The sequence below is a fragment of the Humulus lupulus genome, chromosome 1, assembly GCF_963169125.1.
Source record: "Humulus lupulus chromosome 1, drHumLupu1.1, whole genome shotgun sequence".
NCBI classification, from domain to species: domain Eukaryota; kingdom Viridiplantae; phylum Streptophyta; class Magnoliopsida; order Rosales; family Cannabaceae; genus Humulus; species Humulus lupulus.
In genome coordinates this window covers 76,627,969-76,634,328 of record NC_084793.1, presented here as the reverse complement: position 1 = coordinate 76,634,328, position 6,360 = coordinate 76,627,969, and positions in this window count along the sequence as shown.

The window sequence follows — 6,360 nt, the reverse complement described above, 5'->3', positions numbered from 1 at the left end:
TGATGGGAAACTCAAAAATGAAAAATGAAAACCAAAAGCGTCTATGTCGCAAAAAACCAGAAAGTTGCAACAAAGCTTGTCCATGATGAGAATCTTAGTTCAAAATCTTTACTTTAAGTCTTCCTTAAGTTGCTTGAAGCTCACACACAAATGAAATAAGAGGTATGATATAACAAGCCTTGAAAATTAAACAAGTTAAGTAATTCTCTTGCTTATTTTCTTTGGAGAAAATGAGTGTTCTTGGTGAGCTAGAAAGAGAGATGAGAAGTGTGATCAATGCTTCACAACTCTAAAATACCATTTTTATACTGTAGACACTATCATTAAGTCTAACCAATAATAGGAGAGGTTATAAATTATAAATATGGAGCCAAAAAATGCCTTTTTCAGTACAGGAACAAGCGCCATGTCGCCTGTTGTACGTTATGTGGCCTTTGAAGACGCGTTCTATGTGTCACCTCCAAAAGGGCAACTCATCATCTCTAGGCATGGTCAACTTGTTCAAAGTCAACCTTAAAATACTATAAATATTCCCAATTTTTTTTGGGAAAGCTTAGATACTTCATTTTACCACTTTAGACCCAAAAATATAATTTTGAAATGCCTACAATAAAAATTCAAATTTTACACATTCATGTATGACCCTAGTATGTTAGAGCACATCATTTCCTTGTTAAATTATCTTCCCTTTATTTATTCCTACAGAGACTGGTAACACATGTCACCTCCGTCTTGTCAAGTTTGAGTATGGTGGCAAATAGATGTAATAGGTTCTACCTCGAAAAGGTATAGAGCCACCATTTTGCCTTCATATACTATTTTATTGTAAGCTTGTGGATAACTTTCCCTCAACTTGATCAAGTAGAAAAAAATTGACCCTAAGAAGCCAAAATTATCCATTGCGAGGAGTTTGAATTTTGCATATAAAAGAGAGCATTGCTACAATATTTATTCCAAATTGAAGCTTGAGGTTTAGGTTATCTCTTTACATTTACTCACCTTAACTCTCCCTTGTGCATTCAATCCCACTAGAGATTATTTTGCAAGTATCACACTATTATCAACCTCTAAGTATATGTTTGGCAGATGGGAAATATGGAAGGAAGGAGAGGTAAGGATGGAAAGGTTAGAAGGGAGAGGAACTTTTCTTTGTTTGGCTAGAGGGAATGAAGGAGGGAATGAAAAGAGAATGATGGTATTTCTCCTTAGGCCCACATTTTTCAATCATTCGACTTATTGACAGAAAATGGTGATGAAAAAGAAATTTGTGGCAATTTTACTAAGATGCCCTCCAAAAATACACACACATATAAAATTCTATTAGTTTATTTATAATTAAACATATATATTATTATCTTCTCTCACATGTTTTTTTATTTCTCTATCTTTTTTTGATGTATTATTAATGTTTTTTTTTTTTATAATCTTACTTTATTTTTATTTTATTTTTCTATTTTTATTTTTTAAGAGTACTTTTTCTTTATATCTTGTGGATTACTTTTCATAATGTATTATTTTATTCATTTTTCAAATTTTTTATTTATAGCTAAAATCATAATATATTAATATTCACAAAGACATTTTTCAACTTTAATATTACTATTATTGCTATCATTTTTAAAAGGTTGGAGTAAACTTATATATAATAAATAAATTAAATTTATAAAATATTCTCAAATATTGTATATAAATTTTTAATATATGTTCTATTTTATAATTATAAAAATAATTAGAAAGAAAAATTAAAAAAATATATATAATTAATAATATATCAAGGATAAAATAGTAATTTTAGAAGCAAATTACTCTCCCTCCTTCCATTTTTCTTTCTAATACCAAACAAAAGAATAGAAAATTACATTCTTTCCTTCCTAACTTACCAAATATCATAAAGGAATACCACTTTCTTTTCCATTCTTCTACTCTCTCTCCATCCTCCCTCCTTCCTCCCAAACATAGAGTAAGTCATTATGCCTCAAGGAAAACGACTCCTAAAAAATAATTGTACAAGTTAGTTCTTAGGTTCAGAGCCAAGGGACTAAGTCTAAGGCCCCGTTCAACAAAACTTATGCTTTTGTTGATAACTAAAAATATAAGATAAGTAGAAGTTGTGGTTTTTTTTTGTTGGGATAATTATTATATAAGGAAAATTTCACTTTCTATGCTTAATGGGTGTTGCTAATTAAAAATGATGCTAGGCATGGTGTAAAAAAATGATGCTAAACTATTCTAACTTCCCCAAAATAGCCCTCCCATTTCCTCTTCTATTCTCTCTCTCTTGGTTATCTATGAAAATGGCAGCCACAACACCACCATCACCACAACTCGTATCTCTCTTTCTATTTCTCTCTCTCTCTCTCTCTCTCTACCCCTTTGAATCTCAAGTCTAGCTCTTTCTCTTAACTTCTCCATGAACGCTACACAAAAAGATACTCATAATAGTTTTGAATGATTTAGAACTTAAACTCATGACAAGTATCACTAAAAACACTAAGAATTTCTTTTCAAACAATTCTTGGCATGATTTTGGTTTTTTTTGTGTGTGTGATTTTTTTTCAGATATGAAACTCTGAAATCTACAAAAAATGGACTTTGCTCGATGGTGCTTGATGCCAGCTCGATGGGGCCTTCAAAATCAAGATTTTCATGAAAAAAATTGACTTTTCTTGATGGTGGCTTGATACTGCTTGATGGTGCTCGATGCGATTCTTGCAAGAGGCGTAATTTTTCACTCGGGTGTCTATTTAGGGTGATTGTTTTTTTTTTGAATTTGGGTATTTTTTGAGATCTACACGTTTAAAATGTTTATATACACATTTGGAAAGTTTAATGCTTGAAAACAAAATTACAAAAATGCAAGCATACCTCATGTTTAAGACATGTTTGGGTATGTTTCCAAGTTTTAAACTTCACAAAAGTGTATATGCACATCTCAAACGTGTAGATCTCAAACGGGCAAGGCGGCTCCGACCACTAGGAGTGCTTGTATCCACGTTTCAAGTCCATGGACACTGTGATGTGCTCTCTCCAACTCTCGGCAAAGGCGAACCAGGAGGTCATTATCAATTCCGTAATGCCTCATTTATGGACTCAAACAAGCTTCTAGATCTTGGAATATGAGATTTGATGACACAATCTAAACGTATGGTTTTGAAAAAAACGTTGATGAGCCTTGTGTCTATAAAAAAAATCAAAGATGAAATTGTGATATTCCTCATTCTTTACGTTGATCATATTCTACTAGTTGGAAATGGCGTAGGAACAATTATAAAAGTGTCCTAAGGCACCTCAAGAAGAAGAGGAGACAGTATCCCTACGCCTCTGCGGTAGGCAGTCTAATGTACACCATGTTGTGTACAAGACATGACATTTGTTATTCAGTAGGGAAAGTCAGTCGTTATCTATCCAATCCTTGAATGAGTCATTGAGTTGTAGTAAAGAATATTCTCAAGTATCTTAGAAAAACAAGAGAATATATGATTTTATATTCAAGTGGTGACCTAAACCCCACTGGATACACTGATTCTGATTTTCAATCAAACAGAGATAGTCAAAAATCGACTTTTGGATCAGTGTTCACACTTAGTGGAGGATGAAAACTTTGTTTTGGAAACTCATTGATGTAAATGGTCGGGGAAATAATATAAAAATATGGAATCCATACCTTTCTGAGAGGAATTAAATAATGGTTCTCTTAAGGGTTGACTTTTGGGACTGAAAGGTTATTGAGCTAAAATTCATAAATCAATTTATGAATTAACCCTCACTAGTAAAGTTAATGGTACTTAAGGAAACAAGATATAATTAAACAGTGATTAATTCCTACTTTAATTTTGAACCATTGATAGAGGATTGAATTGTATGTAGTGATTAAATCGATGGACACTTTTTATATGTTTAAAAGTATTCAATAAATAAATGTCTATAATTAAAAAAGTGCAATCTCATATTTTTAGTGGAATAATATGGAGATTAATAAATTAAGGTTATTATATTTAAGAGTTTTAATTAATAATCTAAATTTATTAGAGCTTGAAATTATAGGTTCATAGGTCCCCGAGATGGCTCTATCAACGATATTCAAGGCAACAGTTGAAATTGACAAAAATCAGGAAAATAGCATATTTGGAAGAAATTTGTTCTTCGGGGTCAAACATGTAATTGATACAAATTAATTAATTATATTTTTCAACAAAATATTTTTAGAATAAATGGTATTCTCGAAAATAGCATTTGAATAATTAAGATAATTAATTTTGAATTAATTAGTTTTATTTATTTAAATAATGTGAAAAGATATTTATAATAATTCAAATTATATTTGAATTTGAAATGATATTTATTCTTTAATTAATCTGACAAGATATCAGGTTTAAATATTTTTGAATAAATAATAATTAACAGAAAATGATTGGAACACATCTTTGTAATTAAGGATGTGTTACATGCAAACTACAGTGCATGCACTGTAGTTGGCGTGTAACAATGTCCAAGAATGGGTCTTGGATATATCTTTTATTTATTTAATTATTTAATAATTGATTAATAATTTGAATTTTGAATTTTAAAAATTAATTAATTCTATTATAAATCTATCAGATGAAAATAGTTTCATTTAACTTTTGATAGAGTGAAAAATATATCGTATTATTTTTCTCTATCCCTGAAAATTGTCTCAGTCCTAATATTCCAAGATCTCATGCGTTGAGAATATCTTGTGAATCAGAAATATTATTTCATAGCAATACTATACGTGCCCACACACGTCTTGAGGTGTAGAGATACATCTTTGAAGATCTTGGTCTGAGTATTTCAAAGACTGCTTTGGATTGGATTTTCGTTGGGGATACAAAAAGATAGCGAGGATTCTTGATAGTTCTTCAACTGGTAAATCCTCATCTTTTTATTAGTCTATGATTAATTTTTTCCATGTTAATGGAACCGATTATTTAAAGTTTGTTTAAATAAAAAAAATGAAACCTCTGTGCCCAACACCCCATGCTTTCTGCTGCGAACATGGTAAACCAGTTACCAACATGCAATGTATCGTGTAAATGTATTTGGGTTAGTGAATGTGTGTTAAAGGTTTAGGATTGATTATATCTAGGTTCCAAGGATTACAAACATGTTAGGATTGTTGATTGGGTGATTTGGGGTCGAAATTTCGCGATTTGGGTCAATTCCTAGGTTTAAAAATCACATTTGCAATTTCCAAAAAATGGGCATAGCGCGATCGCACTCAGCTCTGACACGACCACACTACTTGGTCAGTTATCTCGAACACTCCGTGGGGGCAACCATGCCAGTTGTCCGAAAATGAATATTTTTGTGATGATAATGCCCCTTTTGATACATATAAGTATTTTTTTGTTTGGGGTTTTATGCAATAGATTATTAAGACTTTCTTAAGGATATTGTGGCTATGAATTAGCCTTAAGAAGGATGTGGATGCATTCTAATATGGTGTTTGTAAGGCCCTACCACCCTAGAGTCGTTGCCATGTGGTTTTAAAATGTGTATTTGACTCGCTAATTGAGGTATTAGACCAAAAATGTAATTAAATTAATGTAAAGCCTCGTTTAATAAGAATTTCATATAAAAGATTTGTACTTTCATTAAAATCATAAAAGAGTTACATTGGGATCCCAAAATGTTGTTTAAGGCGTATTTACAAGTACAAAAGTCATTGAACAGTTGACCTAAGCGAAAAAAATCAGACATTTTACTATGCTCCTCAAAAGTACCCCAACTATGGGGGTCAGGTAGACCAAACATGTATGCACCGCTCTATGCCCTCCAACTCATGGTTGAACGATGATTTCCTTAGCCTTACCTGCACCATAGAGCACCTGTGAGTTAAGGCCCACGCAGAAAGCTTCACAGCCCAGCATATAATAGTTTATTTCAAGAAATGCATAGTTAATTAAACACAACAGACAATCTACAAGTTTCTATAAAAATTCACAACAACAGCCTATGCTTGTTAGGGTGTGTTACCAAGCACCAAGTTCACGGTCTTAAACGAGCTGGTGAGTATGGCAGCCTTAGAGGGTCTCGCCCTAGCGACCTACATTCAACATGCTTAATGCCGATCTCGGCCTTTGCCACTCCAAGCCTTTGCTACTCCTGGCCTTTGTCGTTCCCAACCTTTGTCGATCCCGACCTTTTTCGTTCCTGACCTTTGCTGATCCCAGCCTTTGCCACTCCCGCCCTTTGCCGATCTTAACCTTTACTAATTCTGGGCTTTGCTGATCTGTCACAAACACATGTATGACATAATAGTTACAATAAATTACACATAACACTAAGCACAACATAGCTCTACGAGCATAGACAATTTTCTTACCTTGATTCCTGAGC